Here is a 17,691-nt window from a genome sequence, read left to right on the forward strand (position 1 = left end):
CCCAGGTACGCCTGGGCGGGTGGGAGAGAGCCGTTTGTGGAACATCCCGTGGAACGTGTGCCTATTTGAGTTTTAAGGCCACAATCTCTGTCTACACGATATGGTCATGGGTGGAGAGCAGAGAGAAGCCCCGAGGGACAGACCGCAGACTGTGAGGGACCCAGGGACCCGGGTCTGTACCCTGCGGCTGCCGTAAGAAATCACCACAAACTGGGAGACCTGAGTCAACACATAAAGTTTGACTCTCAGTCCCGGAGGCCCGACGTCTGAAACGAAGGTGTCATCAGGGCCACGCTCCCTCCCAAGGCCCCAGGGGAGGATCCTTTCTGCCTCTTCTGGCTTCTGGTGGCTCTGGCCCATGTGGTTTGTCACCTGGTCCCCCTAGTCCCTGCCTCTGTTTCAAGTGGTTCCTTCGCTCCCGTGACACTCTTGGTGGGTTTAGGACCCACCCAATCCCGTTATCATTTTATTTTGAAATCCTTATTCTAAGCACATTTGCAAAAAAACTTTACTCCAAATAATGTCACATTTGGAGGTTCTGGGTGGACGTGAATTTTGGGGGGATTCGATTGAACCCCAACAGAGGGAAGGCCAATATGCCTTCTTACGATGAGAGTGTGCTTCTGGATTTATGGATTACTTGTGTTATTTCCTTTTAATTTTCCAAAAATTCTAAAACCCCAGAAGACAACGTGTCTTCAAAGACCCCTTGCCTCCCAGGGTCAGTGTCTCAGGTTCTCTGGGAGGCCAAGCCCCTCAGAAATGAGATAAGTATGGTCACCATGGGCAGGGCTGACATTTCTCCCATGCGCCTTGGTGGACCTGGCTGGAAGTCACCTGGGGTCCTTAGACCTCTAGATAATGGCCCGTCCCTGTGTCCGTGGAGGGATGACCTGCTGACATTCACAGCCCAGCACCTCCTAGGGGGGTGAGCTGAGCAGCCCAGGGCGTGGTGGGGATAGGGAGGGAAAGGGGAGAGTGGTGGGCGGGGACCTCTTCATGACGCCAAGGACCCACTCACCCATTAGTGGTCCCCCCGAGGTCCTGAGCATTCACTGATCCCAGCCCCTCGTCCCCCAGATGAGGAAACAGAGGCTCAAAGAGAAGGAAGGATTTGGCCAAGGTCACTTTCTGAATTCGAAGTCCTGTGTCCTGTCTTACTGCTTCTCAGCAAGAGCCCTGCCCCCAAATCCCCTCCACAGCCACCATCTGCAGCCCCCGGCGTTTCCATTAGAGAATCATTCTGCTCGGTTCATCCCGGGAGGCAAGCAGGACAGTCAGGCAAATGAGGGAAACTGAGGCTCAGACTGGTGAAGGGGGAGAGGGGTCAGAACCCACACTGGGCCTGTCTCGTCCGGTCAGCAGACACCTGCCGAGCTCAGATGGTCCTTGGTGCCAACGCAGTGCTGGACACCAAGGGCACAAAGATTCGGGAAGCTCCCAGTGTGCCCGGTGGAGTTCCAACAGAGCCCGTGTAACCAAGGCCGGGAGGAGGCCCCAGCAGCCCTCCTCACCCTGCCTGGCCTCTCAGGTTGTCTTCCTTCCTGTGGCAGCCCTGGCCCTGCCTCCTGCCCTGTCCCCTGCCATCTGCAGGCTGTGTATCGGCCAGGGCCTGGGAGAGAGCAGGGTTTGCCTGCAGCAGGGACAGTGTTGCCCTATCTGCATCTGCGAGACCAGCGGGCCTCACCTGTGCGTCTGTCCGCCCACGCTGTGGCTGGGGGACAGGGGGCTGGGGAGAGGGCTCCCTGGTCACAGGCAGCAGGTGCATTCAACCGAGCCCCTGTGGGTTTTGGTAATTAATTAATCATCAGGCTGTTTAAAGATTAACAACAGCAGAATGTTGGGGAGAAGACTTAACCCGTGATGGGGGCACAGAGGAGGAGCTCACCCCTTCCCCGGCGACCCCTGGACCCTGTGACACAGGTTGTGGGTGTGAAGGGATCTGGATCTGCCCCTCCCTGCCTCTGCACCTCCCAGCCTCCCCTGGTCTCTAAGGAAGTTGGGGCTGAACTCACAATGGGGGGCTGAGGGCGTAAGATGGGATAAGAGAGTTCCTCCAAAAACAAAATTCCCAGGCTTGGGTCAGATCTCCGGCTATAGGCAATTCCCCGGGCAATGTGACCTAAAGTGAGTGACTCCCCTCACTGAGCCTCTGTCCCCTTCTCTGCAAACCGAGGGTATGTGCTGACAGGTTGGTGTAAGGCTTCTCTGAGATGATGTCTGCCAAGTGGATGCCATGAGCCTGGCACTTAGTCGGTGCTTGGCGTCTTCCTCCAGGGACCTGACACCCTAAGTCCTTGCACTGTGTCTCCCCCCACCCACCCCACCCAGTGTCAGAGTCACTCTCTTCTGCAAGTAACAGTCAAGTTCGATTCCAACCCCCAGGGAAGGGAAAGTGTCCCTTTCTCCAGGGCCAGGTGGGAAGGTGAGTCAGCTTCCTCACCTGGGCTGATTCACACTTGTGTTGGGGGCGAAGCAAGGAAGAAATGTTCCTCCCTTCACTCTGCTGCGGCCGCATTCACAGCCCCAAGTCGGTCAGTTCTCCCAGGCCCAAGCGGGAATGGGGGGGACTTAGATGCACCCCCCAGAGGGGGTGATGTTGTCTCTGAGGCCAGAGAGGGGCCGAGGTGCCCTCTCATAGGGCACACCAGAGGCAACACCACTGTCTGCCTCCCCTCCCCTCCCCCTGCACTGTTAGGTAACAGAGACCCGCCCTGCCCACTAGCTCCGCCGCCTCCCCCCCAAAGGTGCCCAGGGGTCAGCAAGCGAGTGGTGGTGACTCAGGAGTGGGAAAGGCCCATGAAGTCATCCAGCGGCCACCTCGGGAGTTCGGGAGCCTGTCTGGGCCCTGGGCTCACCGGCCGGTCGGGGAGTTCCCCAGGGAGGGGCCGTCTGCTTGCCGGGCGGCAGGACAGAGACAGCTGCTGACAGATGGAGACCGTCGGAGGCTCTCAGACCTCACCTGCCCTGTGGCTGGCCTTGGCAGAACGGTCCCCTGGCCCACCCAGCCACCGGTCCCCACAGCCCCGCCCCGGGGAGGAGTGGGGGAGTGCCTGTGATACGCCCCTGGCCCAGAGCCCCGGCCAGAACAGGACTGACTGTTCTTCTTGCCTGCTGGGCCTGCCACCCGAGCATCCCAAGCTTTTAACACTGTGACCATCAGGAAAGCTGAAAATCAAGGGTTGCCCAGGACCCAAGGCCCCGGACGGCAGAGTAACAGACCGGGGCTTCCAATTCTGACACCCCCCGGCCGCAAGGCTTGGAGCCATTCACAGTACCTCTCTGGGCCTCAGTTTTTGCCTCTGTGAAATGGGGATCATGAAAGCCACCAGACCGCTGGCCCAGTGGCTGGGAGGATGCAATGAACACACGTGGCAGCATCCTGGCCAGAACAGATAGGAGGGGCTATAGAAGAAGAGAGCTTTGGGGCGCCTGGGCGGCTCAGTCGGTGAAGCGTCTGCCTTCGGATCAGGTCATGATCCCGGGGTCCTGGGATCGAGCCCCACATCGGGCTCCCTGCTCAGCAGGGAGCCTGCTTCTCCCTCTGTCTGCTGCTCCCCTTGCTTGTGTGCTCTCTCTGGAACAAATAAATTTTTTTTCTCTAAATCTTAAGAAGGAGCAGCAGCAGCAGCAAGCTTGGAAAAGGGGCCACCCTGAGCTGGACAGAAGAGCGTCCCCAGAGCGGAGGGGTAAGGAGGGGCTGAGGGGAGAGCGAGTGAGAGGGGCAGCAGGAAGGAAAGCCACATATACAGGAGCTCCAGAGGGGAGGGGGGGGCCTGGCTGGACCAAGGAGGAGAGCAGGGGAGAGATGCCCCTCTTCTCTCGTCCCACAGCCCCATCTGCCAGTGCCTCCCCTTGCCCGAACCCACTAGAAGCTGCTGGGAGGGAAGCCTGCTGTCCTGAAAACCCCCAGAACAGGGCAACGGACAGGCAGGATGAGAAGCGCAGAGAAAGGACCAGGGGGGCAAGCAGAAAATGATCTGAATGGTAATGAAAATGACTTCATTCAGCAAATGTTTACTGAGCGGAGCCATGGCCACGCTTTGTTCTGGGCCAAGGGACAGCGTGGTTGACCCAGACAGACCAAGTCCCCACTCCATGGAGGGCGAGGGAGGCAGAGAAAGGGAGGTGATTGGGACACGAGAGATGTTTTAACGCAAGGAAGTCCCTACAGGGCCATCAAAGACCATTCATACACATGGGGAAACTGAGGCCTCAAAGGAGGCAGAGACTTGCCCAAGGCCACCCAGAAAGCCAATGGCACGGGGAAGCTCCATGCGCCCGCCCCCATCATTCTTCCAAGGCCCGGGGGGTTGCTCAGGCTTGCAGGGAGCGGGAACCCAGGAATTCCCGGTCTGCCCGTGCCTTCCTCGGCCATTCCAGGCTCCGCTGAACCCTGTGTGGCAGGGTGGGCACGAGGCCACTGTGGGGGAGCAGGCCACGAGGGAAGTGATGTGCTCACTTTCCCAGACAGGCCAGCACATTCCTGCTGGGGTGCCACCGTGCCACCCACGCCGCCCCACCCAGCTCCCCCGCACACAGTGCCCATTGTCTGCCCCAGACACTTTGAGCTGCCGCTGCCCCTGGCCTTCGACACAGCCTCACAGACTCCTATTACCAGGTGGGGCTCCCCAAGCCCCTGTCCCAGGCCCCAGCCCCTTGGAGGGCAGCCACACCAGCTATCTTAGAGCCAAGCGATGATTAGAGAGGGAAGGCCACCTGCCCCAAGTCACCCAGGCCAAAATCCAAATCCCTGGACACCTCCTCCCGTGAATTTCTCTTCCCTAAAAACTCCCCTCCTAAACCCCTTTACCCAGGGAGCCACCGGACACGCCAGCTCACAGCTCCCCGCACGGGCCGGACCTGTGCTGGCCCTTGGCGACCCCTGCCTTCACGTCACCCTGCCTGGGTGTGAATATCCCCATTTTACAGTCCAGGAAGCCAACTCAGGAAGGAAGGCGCTTGCCAAGGCCACCCAGCGAGGAGCAACTGAGATGAGATCTAGCCCAGGTCGTGAGTCCCAGCCCACGCCCTCCACCTCCTGCAGGGAACAGCTTGGAACAGAGCAGGCCTGGTGGGCGGCATGGAGAGAACATCCAGGGGGAAAGTAGTGTCCAAACAAATCTCCGTAGCGAGGGCGTGTTCTGGTGCACAGAGGCAGGGCCGTCTGTCAAAGATCGTTCACTCGTCCGTCACGCGGGTACCCATCCCACGATCCAGGCCAGGCAGCCGGGATCTGGGGTGCAGGGAGAGGGCTGCCCTCGGGCGGGGAGAGGGGGCCGTGTTCCAGGGAGAACAGTAGATGCAGGTTGGGGAGATAGTAAGGGCTCTGTCGGCAATTAAACCAGGGGCTACCCTATCTAAAATATCAGCCCCTAAGTATTTCAACTTTCCTTATCCTCCCCTAAAATGACAACTTCCAATCCCCATTTTCTGCTTTCTATTTCTCCTGAGCCCTCACGGTGATCTCTTCTAACCCACAACAGCACCAATCTGTCTAACTGTCCTCAGTTCCCTCCTGAGGGCCTTGGCACGCACCGTCCCTGCCGGGGACACCTCGCAGGAACCTTGAGGCTCCTTCCCTCCATCACGCGAGGGCTCACCTCCCTGGCTGTGTCCTTTTGCTTCGTCCTATCCCTACTCTCCGATTTACAACATATTTACCTCTTTTCCTTGTTTGGCAGCTGCCCACCCCCCCCCCACGCCCCTGCCTCCTATAGATGGGAAGGTGTGCAACAGCTGGGATTTTTGTCTCCCGCTGTACAATGTAGACGAGGGAAGAGAAGAATCAAGACTGATGACAGATGTTTTAACTCAACCTCAACCTACCTGTACGGGCTCCAAGGTCAAGAGCCAGATCACTTCTGGGCCCCAGAAACTCCCTTCTTCTCTTTCTGGTCAGCACCCACCCACCCGACTGCCAAGGAGGACCGTCCTCCTGCCCCGCCCCTCCTTGACCTGCACGCAGCGGTAGTGGTGGCTTGGGCTCCTTCGCGTGCGTGACTTTTTGCTCCTGATGGGAGATGTGTCCATGTTGTTGTGGGCAGCAAGGAGGACCGTGGGTTTCTAGCTTAAGAAACTAGATGAGCGGGGCGCCTGGGTGGCACAGCGGTTAAGCATCTGCCTTCGGCTCAGGGCGTGATCCCGGCGTTGTGGGATCGAGCCCCACATCAGGCTCCTCTGCTGTGAGCCTGCTTCTTCCTCTCCCACTCCCCCTGCTTGTGTTCCCTCTCTCGCTGGCTGTCTATCTCTGTCGAATAAATAAATAAAATCTTTAAAAAAAAAAAAAAAGAAACTAGATGAGCAGTGGTGCCATTTACTGAGCCAGGGAAGGCCAGGGAGGAGCAGTTTGGGGGGGGGGATCCCGAGTTCTGGGGGCCACGGAAGAGGCAGCTGAGCCCAGGCTGGCGATGAAGGCAACATCAGCGTGTTGGCGCCATTAAAGCAGGAGAGTACGGGCGTGTTGGAATTATCCAGACAACTGAGGGAGTTCTCTCCCGGCCACAGACCCAGGGCCACCTGCTCTGGGGAACGCCCCCCACCCGCTCTCCGCTGGGACACCAAACAGACCTGTATTTCAGGAGAGGAGTTGAAACCCAGCAAGAGAGAGTGACTTGCCCGAGGACACAGAGTAGGTTAGGATTGAGCCACAACTCCCTGCCCTGCCCTCTGGCTGTGCCAGATCGGCTTGGAGAGACCTGACTCGTGTCCAGATGAAGGCCGAGCCCATGCTGAGGGTCCACGTGAGCTGGGAGTCGTTCAGAGTGGCAGAGTAAGCTGTGAAGCCTCCCCATGGGAAGCAGGCCTGGCGATAGGCCAGAGGAGCCTGGGGCAGGGTAACCCCCACCTGAGGTCACTGTCTCCCCAGCAGTGACATCACTGCTCTGGGCCGCACAGCTGGAGGACCAGGCAAGACGAGGCGGGGCCAGGTAGGCAGCTAGAAGTATGTCACCAACCCCAGGGCTATCCCCATCAGCAGCCAAAGACCGCTGGAGGATGACCAGCCCTCATGTGTCTTGGAAACAGGACTGAGAGGCCATTGGGGTGGGGAAGGTGCCCATCTGGTCCCAGGGCCTCATCTTGCAGATAGGGACATGGAGCAGCGCCTCTCCCAAGGTTACCTAGCAAGGGAAGGGCAAATCTTGGAAGGAACCCAGCACAGGGCTCTGCCCTCAATGTTCCCTGGGACACTGTACCCAGCCAAGGGCCATGGTTCCCAGCACCCTGCTGGGTGAGGACCAGAGAAGCATGAGCAGTGGGAGAGGGCTGTGCTCAGGAGAGACCCCTGTCCCCAGGAACTCACAGGAGCACAACTCAGATGGGGTCCGTGTTGATCAGCTGTCGTTGCACAGAATGTAAGCCCCATGCGGATGGCATTTGTCTCTGCCCCACTCACGGCTGCGTCCCCAGCACCTAGCGTAATGCCTGGCACATCGTAGCTGCTCGGTAAACATTTGAATCAGCAGACAAATCTATATAAGGGCAGAGAAGGACACCAAGGCTGTCATCGCGGGTGCACATGATGGGACCACAGACAAGGTTGGAGGACGTGGTCAGAGCTCACCCACATCCCGACTCTCCCCTCCACCTGCCTGTCCTACCTTGGGTGTCCACAGGCCAGGGCTCCCTCCCAACCCCCCACTCAGTCCCAACTTCCAGTATGTTCCCTGCCCCTTCCCACAGCTCCTCCTTCCCCGGGGACTTGTTGGGAGCCAGCGGGAGGAATTCCTGGCCCCTCGTCAGGGGAGGTGCCCCGGCAGGCGGGATGCAGCACACACACGCCAGGGACTGCTCCGAATTCCAGCTCCCACGAGCCTGCTGGGAGGACGCCAAAGTGCGCCGGGAGCGGCGGGGAGCCCCTTCACAGAAGCCAGGGGGCCCAGGGGGAGCCTGGGGAAGGGCCGGTGTTGGGGGTGGGGTGCCGAGGAAGCACACCGGTCCGTCAGAGTGGACGTGGGCTGGGCCCAAGGGCGGGGAGCTCACCGCCTCCCGCGCCCAGATGGGAAGACTGAGGCCCCCTGGTGTCAAACTCCGAGCTCCCCACTCTTGGCAGGCCGAAGATCTGGGATGGCCAGTGTTCTAGGGGCGTGAGGTGGGGGCTCAGCCTGTGAGCAGACACCACACATCCAGGGAAGAAGAGAGATGTTTGAGGGGCTGATTAGCCTGAGACCCTGTAGAAAGAGCCCTGGACCTGCAGCAGGAGGTGAGGGGTGTCTAGGCTGCCCCTGCCCTCAGTGGGACTGGGAAAGCCCCTCCCACCCTCCCTGCGTCTGGAGTCTCCCCTCATTCCATAAGGGGCTGCCCTAGGTGGGCTCGGCCCCTGGGAGTTCAGTTGCAACAGGAGGGGGGCCCAGGGAGGGAAGGAGGTGGCGGAGCTTGTGGAAGGTTCTCAGCCTGACCTCTTCTGGATCCCCCTCCCATCCCGTCCCCTGCTGGTCCAGAGTCAAGTCCAGCGCCGTGAGCTCAGGCAGCGACCCCTGACCAGCTGTCAGCACAGGGGCTGCCACCACCGCCCGCACTGGGGCACTTGGCCTGCCACTGCGCCACCCGCCACGGCCCCCTCCCAGTCTCTCCTCCCGCCCCCCTAGCTCCCGTGGCACCTTCAACCCCCGATGTGGCGTTGGGACTATGGACAACTGGATCCAGACTTCCGGAACCACAGAGCCTTTGAACTAGAAAATTCTAGCACCACAGTTCCTTACAACCAGAAAATTCCAAGACCATCGAATATTGGAACGTTTTCCGTTCCAGGCCCAAGGTTCTTATAACCAAATAATTTCAGAAATGCAGCGTCTTGCAACCAAAGATCATAACCATGGAAATGGATTTAGGAATAGTGGGAGCGGGCTCTGAGTAGCAGCAAATTCCCAAACAAAAATTCCATTGTCCCAGAGGACTCCAGTCTGCAATCTTCCCACCGGCCAGACCGACAGACATCCCGTAGGGGGATGAGCCAGGCCCTGGTGGGGGTCCTTCCACAGGGCCCCTGCCTCGGGGCTGTGTCTCGGCCTGACTAGCAAAGGCGGGAAAGGAGAGGGGAAGAGAGAGGGCGCTTCTGAGCAAACAAAAACTGCTGAGGGCCTCTCCTCTGGGCCCTGGGCAAGTACCTTTGCCAAGAGAGAAGGAGAAGAGAAAGAAAGCCGTTGATGCCACAGGTTTGGGCGGCGGGTATGTGGTCACAGGGGCTGGTGGCAGGATCTCCCCCCTCCCCGGCTGCTGGAGCTTGGAATTTTCTCCTGGCAGGAAGGGCCCACCCTCCTAGGAATGGAAAACAATCCTTGGCATCTCGCCCCTGAGGCGTGCAAAGTCCTTGACAATCAAGCATTATTATCCTCCCTACCTCGCCCTGTGCAGAGGGGAAACCAAGGCAGGTGGGGGTCTCTTTCTAAACCAAGAACCCCAATTGGCCCCCGGCAGATTCCAGCGGTCCTCACTTTGATGGAGGAATGTCAGAAGTGAGAAAGCCTCTGGGGAGGGGCCTGGGTCAGCCCTGGCAGGGCAGATGGGAGCGGAGACCAGAGAGGGCAGTGGTTTGCCCAAAGCCACCCAGCACACCACAGCAGAGTCTCTTTTTGCCTCCACAAAGATCCACTTCCAGGGCCTCCTCCTCTAGGAAGGCTTTACAGATCCCGCTCCCCTGGGCCCCTATGTCCCTTAAGGCTTTACCACTCCATACCCGAGGAGGGCGCTCTAACTACTGTGTTGTTTTTACAGGTTATGTTTTCTAGGTATTCTGTGGGGAAATGTTCCAGACTGTGCTACGGTGGTTTCCGCCTATCAGTCTGGAACCAGAAGCCTTGTGTTGAAGCTTCCCTGCCCCTGCTCAAGCACCTACCGTGGTTCCCCGCTGCCCCGGACAAATGCAGGCAGGTACTTCCGGGATGGGGTCCCCGTGGTGGCCGCATTGCAGCCTCATTCCTTGATCCCACGGGGCATAGATCTCACCAAGTTCCTGTCAGCTGCCACCAAGCCATCTCTGTCCCTCACTCCCTGCTCCCTGTAGCCCCTTGCCCTCCTCCCTCCCTCCCTCCCTCCCTGGCCAAACCATCCTCAGCCCCCTGGCGGCAGCTGAGACCACCTGCTGGGAACAGGTGCCTCCTCCTGACCACCCTGGACCCTCCTCGCTCCTCGGCAGGCGGTGACCACCCCCTGGGTGCCTGCTCTCTGCGGCTGGGCTCCAGCTCACCCAGGCCAGATCTGAGACCAATACCAACTGTGCTGATTTAACGGAGGTCCCACTGCTGGCTTCAGCCCCTCGCGTGCTTGTGGTCATCAAATCCCGCAACGACACGAGGAAATGGGTTCTTGTCCAGTCATCCCCATTTTTCAGATTCTGAGACTCGGGCAGTGGGGCTGAAGGGCTTCCTCAAGTTGCCACAGTTCATCAGTGGCAGAGCTGAGACCCGGACCCTGAGAGCCTGGCTCCCGAGCCCACAGGCTCTTTCACCAGGCCGCACCCCCCAGGGAGGGCGAGGGCAGAGCACGGAGCCCCACAGTGCCCAGGAGTCTTGGGGTATCCAGGACCCCCTAGCTCAACGCCCTGAGGCCCCAAGAGTGCAAGTCCCTTCTCCCAGCAGCCCCACAGACACACTCCACACGCAGAGACACACGCCACTTCTCATTGTCCCTCTCTCACACCCACGCACACACGTGCATGTGGACACACGCATGGCACACACATGCACACACACCTGCACACATGCAGCACACACGCACGCAGACACGCACACACAGTTCATGCGTGTGCGAGCGCACAGATGCAGGTATGCGGGCAGACACGCGTGCACATGCATATGCACACGTGCGCACTGCCACGCGCACAGATGCACGCGCACATGCGCGTGCACACACACACCCGCGTGTCCCTGGCCCCTGGGACCGGCTGCAGGAAGCCCTCAGCTGCCCAAGCCTTTTTCACTTCAGCTTTTCCTAAATTTGCTTTGAGGAAGTTGCGGCAGCCTCCGGGTTCTCCCTCTCTCTCACGCGCTCCAGACCACATCCCTTCCCTCCCCAGCTTCTCTGGAACCTGGAGAACAATGACCAAAATAAGGGAACAGGGAACACAGTCAACGTGATGACTAAGGTCATTCTCCCTAAGGTGGCAAGCGACAGTGCCGTGGAAAAGAGAAGAGGTGGGCACAGGGGGACGTCGGGAGAGAGGGCTGCAGTTTTCACTAGGGTGGGCAGGTGAGGCCCGGCTGGGAAAGCGGCATTTCTGCCAACTTCTAGAGAAGAAGCATTCCAGGACAAGGAGAGAGCCAGTGCAAAGGCCCTGAGGCAGCTCTGCACCTGCCACAAGAGAGGAACAGAGAGGAGGCCAGTGAGGCACGGACGAGTGTGGGGAGAGGGGGAGAGGGGGAGGTGAGGTCGGGGACTGGGCACGGGGGCGACTCGGGCTGGCACTCTGCATCCGACGGGAGCTCTGCAGGGTTTGGAGCCGAGAAGGGAGACACCTTGTTTGATTACTGTGGTAAAAGCCACATCACATAAAATTTACCATTTTATGGATTTTTAAATGTATGCTTTGGCGGAATTAAATTCATTCACATGGTGCAGCTGACATCCCACACAGCCCTTTCCGTCTTGGAAAGCGGAGACCCTGCACGGAGGGGTGCGGTTCGATGGGGGCTTTAACAGGATCCCTCCAGCTGCTGAGTGCAGAATGGACATGAGCCTCCAGAATGGAAGCAGGGAAGCCAGACGGAGGGCAAAGACCCCCCAGGTTCCACCAGGGCCATGTAGCCCTGACCGTCAGGGTGACCCTGCCAAAATCGCTTCATTCTTCAATTTGCGTGTTCATTCTCGCCTTCAGTGAGCTGGTTATTCAACAGGCGTTTATTGTGTTGAACACCTACTATGTGCTCGGCACTTGCTGGGTGCACAGGGCACAAGAAGAGCAGAACGGGGACAGACACAGCCCCTGACCCAAGGAGGTTGCTATCTGGCTGGCAAGTTGGACACGGAGCCAAAAGCAGCAAGAATTGATAACGTGATGGCCATTGTGAGAGGTGGGGAGAGAGAAGCTGAGACAGCAGGAAGAGCCGACATTAGGGCACTCTGGTCGGCGGGCGGGGGTGGTGGTCTGGGAAGGCTTCCAGGAGGAGGCGACATTGGAGTCCAGCCCAGAAGGGCAAGTTGGGACTGTCCACTACAGAAAAGAGGGAAAAGCATTCCTGGCAGGGGAACAGCCTAGGCAGAAGCCACCAGGTTCTATGAAAGGCCTCCTCCCCATTTGATCCTCCAGATAAAGGGGCCCAGAGCAGCCTGTGGGTCAAGCCCAAGTTCCTCTTCTGTGAAATGGGGTCCTCTTAGTGCCTGTCTCCCATAGATGGGAGGAGCAAAGGAGCCAATGCTTGGCAAGTGCCAGATGTGGTGCCTGGCCCCCAGTGCACGGATGGACAATGGGGGTCAACTTCCCCACCCCCACCCACCCCATCATGGTCTGGAGAACTGGGACCCCCTGATACAATGGAGGGTCACAGGGAAGACCTCCCAAAACCCCCTCTAAATCTCTCCCCAACTTGCTTCTTGCTGTGCCTGACATTTCTCTATTAGAAGCTCATTCCTTTGAATTATGCTTTCCCACCCTTCCAGAACCATCCATTCCATTCAGGTTAGCTGTGGGCAGGGTATTGCTCTGCCTTCGCGGCTCATCTCAAGCCTCTCTCTTCGGAAAGCCTTCCCTGATTGCTACAGCCCATGAAGTCTCTCTCCTCACTCTGCGCTGGCCTTTACAAATTTCCCTGGTATAAATACTTCCAAGCGGGTGGAGACGGACACACAGAGGAATGAGTGGCGGCATGTGTCCTAGTGGGCCCCGGGGTTGTCACGCCAGTGTGGTCACGGGCCCCGGCCTTGATGGAAATGGTGTGGTTGCGTCAGTGTTGAGGTGTGCCCATGGTTCAAATGGGGGTGACGATAATACCCCTGCCTCCTGTCGAGGGGATTGTCTAAGCTGCACGAGGCACATCCCTGCCCGGCCGGGTGCCCCTGCCCGGAGAGTCTTCCCAAGGTGACCAATGCCTGGGTCCCTGTGTTGTGCCCCCGGTTGGGCAACCGGGCTCTGAGGAGTGGCCTGCCACGGGGCGGGGGCCTGCTAGGAGCCATCGGGGCCAAGGTGGTGGCCAGCGAGGATGGGGAAGTGGTGAGCCGACTATCTTTAGTGTCTTCTCTCATAGCCCTTTTCCTCTGCGTGCTGCTGGGCTCGGGCGGCAGCCAGCAGGGACGGCCACTTCTCCATAGTCATATGAAGCCTGGGGGCCCGGAGGCCAGCTGTGGGGCCAGGGCCCCCAACTGTCTGTCGCAGCCGTGCAGCAGTGTCCCCTGCACTCCCATCTGTCAATGCCCGTGCTGAAAGTCTTGGGGGGTGGGGGCAAAGGGACAGTGGTGCTGCAGGGGCTGCTGGGAAACGCTGCCCTGCCCCTTCCTCACCTGCAGACTCCGGCCACCTACTCCCAGGGGGCAGCAAGGTGCGGGGGTGGGTGCTCCTTTTTTGGAGTCTGGATTCGAATCCCTGCTTCGGCACTCCGGAGAGTCCCACGCGAGGGGCCACGACCCAACTTGTGTTTTCTCATTGTGAAAACAGAAGTGATAACAGGAGCACTGGCTCCCGGATCCCGGGGCAGTGACGATCCCGCAGGGAGACAGCACGTCAGATGCCCGGCAGAACACAGTCCAGCTCTGTGACCTCGCAGGAGTCCCCGAATCTCTCTGGACCCCCAGTTTCCCATCTGTACAATGGGAATGGTGGTTGTAAGGGCTGTAGTAGCTCTGAGAGGGGCGAGCACAAGGCTTGGCACGCGATCGGTGCTCAACAAAGGAGTCCTCCGCTCCTCCTCCTAAAGCCAAATGCCTGGCAGGCCCTGGTAGCGCGGGGTCAGGGCGAAGAGATGCTAGGCCTCAACTCCCAGCCCTCTCGGTTATCCACTGTGTGTCCTTGGGCAAGCCACCCATCCTCTCTGTGCCTCGGTTTCTCCTCTGCAAAATGCGGTAGGAAGAGAAGCCGCTGCAGAGCTGATCCTGGAGACTGAGTCTCTGTGTGTGAAGTGCGCAGGGCAGTGCCTGGGAGGGTAAGGTATTCACGGCTGGTACCACCTGCCCCACCGAGCAGTGCCCTCTAGAGGCAACGTCCGTGGGAGCGCTGCTCACTGTGGGCCCGGGGCCGCGAGCTTGGGCCCTGGGCAGGGCTGTGTCGCAGGTCCAGGGGACTGATGGAGGAGACATGGTCAGTATTCTGCATTTTCATAGTTCTGATGTGTTCATAGGCCCTAGAAGGTTCCTGGAGGCCGCCTTTGTCACTTCCAAGCCCAGGGCTGTTATTTCCTGCCTCCTATGGTGTCTGGGTCCAGCCCCAGCCCTAGCCCCAGCCCGGGCTTCTGAGCCTACTGCTGAGAGGGCAGGGAAAGCTCCCTGGGCTCTTGGGAACAGGCCAGGAGTCTGGCCCCGGGGGAGGGGACGTGATGCTGGAGAGGTTGGCAAGCCTCGAGTACCAGCCTATGTGGTGCGACACCGCATAGAGGGCGGGCAGGGACCCATGGGAGCTTCAGACAAGTAGCTGCGTGCTGAGAGCCGATGGGAGGAGGGCGAAGCCACTGGGAGTGCAGGGGTGGGCTCTGGGGCTGGGGTCGGGGCTTGAGGACAGGACAGAGGGCCCAGCCGCTGCTGGCAAGCCTGTCCGTGAGGATCTGGGGAGAGGGGGGCAGAGTACCTTGGGGTGAGCCCAGAAGGTGCAACCAGCTCCCCACCCCTCCACCCTCCAAGGCCATCCCCAGGTGAGCTCAGCGAAGTCACTGGCTCTGTCGTGCCTTTTAAGGCAATGGTGGCTCCCGCCACCACCACCTCCCTGTTTCCACTTGCTCAGAAATTCCCAGCAGGTATTTTCTTTTCTTTCTTTCTTTTTTTTTTTTTTTTTCCAGGAGAAATGGAATGAGGCTCCTTGTTCTGTCACCGCAGGATTCCAGCGAGGCCTGTCTGAGGGTTCTGGTGACAGGAAGCGCACAGCCGACAGGCCCTCAGAGAGGCACCCTCAGTGACATGTGCCAGCACAGATTGCAGGAGACAGAGACGGCTGCCCCACCCACTGTGGGCCTGCAGCAATGCCTAGAGACCCCTGGCTGGGGCACCCAGATATACACACGAGCACAGGCGGGTCCCCAAGACCCAGGGAATGTTTACTGAGCCCCTACTATATGCTAAGCCCTGGGTAGGTAGGCAGGGAGATCCAGTCCCACCTTCACGGATCTGCCTCCCTTGGGAGCTCAAATCGAGCATGGAAGCCTTCCCTACCTCAGGGCCTTTGCACCCGCTATTCTCCTCAGGGCTGTCCTCTGTAGGGCTCACTCGGGCTGGATCCTTTACATGCTGTCTCAGAGCGCCCCCCACCCCACTCTGTAGCCCACTGGCCTGTTTTATTTCCTCATGGTATCCATCTTTTTTTTTTTTTTTAAGATTTTATTTGAGAGAGAGAGAGAGCTCGAGCAGAGGGGAGAAGCAGGCTCCCTGGGAGCCTGACGCAGGTCTCCATCCCAGGGTCCCAGGATCATGACCCAAGCAGAAGGCAGACGTTTCACCAACTGAGCCACCCAGGCGCCCCACATCCGTCACTGCTCAAACTGTCTTGTTTACTCGTGTTTACCGTCTGCGCACCCACCTAGATCAGCTTCTGGAAAGAAGGGCCGTTGCGTCCCCCACTGCTCCGCCAGCAGCTGGAGGACTGCTGTGTCCGTGGCAGGTGCTCAGGATTTGAGTGAGGGCAGCTGACCCCACACACGTGTGGTTGGCCATTCCCACCACCGCCCCCCCCCCAGGAAACCCTATGATCCATCCTAACACCCCCAGCTGTTCTGCACCCCCACTGGGGCCGTCTTGCTCATCTGGTCCCACTAACCCTGCCGAGGGGGTGAGTCACCGCCCGATGAGGCTGAGGCTTGGAACTGCTCAAGGTCACTCACTGGCCGGGGCAGGCAGAAACAGGATGGGAATGGGAGGGTATGGTCAACAGCCAAGGGCTGTCCCTATCAACCAAGCCTGCCCCTGAAAAGGGCTGTGTCCATGTCCATGTGTGGGGACAGAGACGGGTGTGGTGACCCCGTCACCTGGACGTGTATCTGTGGTGTGCACGTCCTCGGCCTGGGAGCACACAGAAGACTCTTTCCCGCCCTTAGGAGCGAGCCTTTGTTCCCTGGACCCCACATCCCATCATTCTGGTCATGCCAACAACGGAGGAGAGCCCTGGACAGGGAGCAAGGCCCAGCCAGCACATCTCCAACCACCAAAACGCCTCCTACCCGGGCTGGGTGGGCAGCTGAGCTCCAGAGCTGGTCTAAGGGTAGTGGGGAGGCCCCCAGGCTGAGGCCAAGGGGATGAGGGTGGGGCTCCTGCCCAGCTCAGTGTCCTCTCCAGAACATGACTGGGTGGGGAGACTGACAAGAGAATCTGACGCAGAGCCCAGGTCCTGTGCCCGGCTCTGCCAGGTGTCTGGTGGCCTTGGACCAGGTCCTGACCCCTTCTGTGGGCTTGACCCCCAAGATGGTGGAGAATCCTGGTGAAGAGACCCTGGTAGGAGGGGGAAGGCGTCACTGCCCTCTCCAAAGCCTAGAATGAAGTTCCAGGGCGCTCCGGCAGGTTGCTGCCCAACTCACCCCCTGGCGGCCGGGCCCCGAAATGCAGCTCCAGCCACTCTGGCCTCAGGACCTGGAGGACCCAAGGTGGGGAGGTACCGCAGCAGCCAACAGGGGTCTTCTGCATTAGCCCAAAGCGGGCTTTGAGGCCCACTCCCCCAGAGCTCAGAAGGGGCTCCAGAAAGGCTGGTTAGAAGACATCACAGGAGGATCCCAGGCTTGGGACTCCTCTGTGCATTCCAGACCTCACCCTGCCTGTGCCGGAAAACTTGTCTATCATTTTAGCAACCTGTTCTGGGCCTCCAACCTTGACATTTTAGGATCCTCACCCACTCACTCCGGGCACCATGCTAACTGGGAACCAGAGGGACAACTTGTACCACCTCGAATGTCCTTGGCCTAGCAGCATGTCCACAGCACCAGCCCACCCCCAGCTAGCACGACGGCACGGTGCGCCAGAAGCAGGACAGCTGGGCTGAACTCCAGCAGCAGTCTCAAGGGGTCATTGGCCAAACACGCTACATAACCAGAGGCTGTGTGAAGCAGCCCTGGCCCAGGATGGGCTTAGCAGGGGGCCTACAAGAGCATTGAATGAACACCAGCGGGCTCAGTCCAGAATCAGAGGCTGGGGTGTTCAGAGCCTAGAGCGGCCAGACTGCACATTTTGGGCCCCCAAACCCAGATGAGATGCCCAATACGCTGGTCAACAGAGCACAGGGTGGAGAATAACCATTCCATTTCAGAATGGAGAAGGGGCCCAATGGCTTCACCAGCCGGCCAAATCTCACCTGTGCGCGCTCATGTCCCCAACCTGTGTGACAAGCTGGGAGAGCTCCACACCAGCACCTCCAGGTTCCTAGCAGGCCCAGGTGCTTCTGCCTGGCAAGCCCGCCCTTTCCCCCAGTTGTCATAACGTGGCTGCAGGTCACGAAGAACCCCAACAAGCCATCAATGGAACCCAATCCCACATGGATTAGTGACTAAAGTACTTCTTACTCAGCAGAACCGAGCCAGCCCTGCCATGCCCATTAACAACTCTAAAAAACACAGGAACATGAAATCCTCATGGCCT

This window comes from Ailuropoda melanoleuca, chromosome 15 (genome assembly GCF_002007445.2).
Source record: "Ailuropoda melanoleuca isolate Jingjing chromosome 15, ASM200744v2, whole genome shotgun sequence".
Classification (NCBI taxonomy): Eukaryota; Metazoa; Chordata; class Mammalia; order Carnivora; family Ursidae; genus Ailuropoda; species Ailuropoda melanoleuca.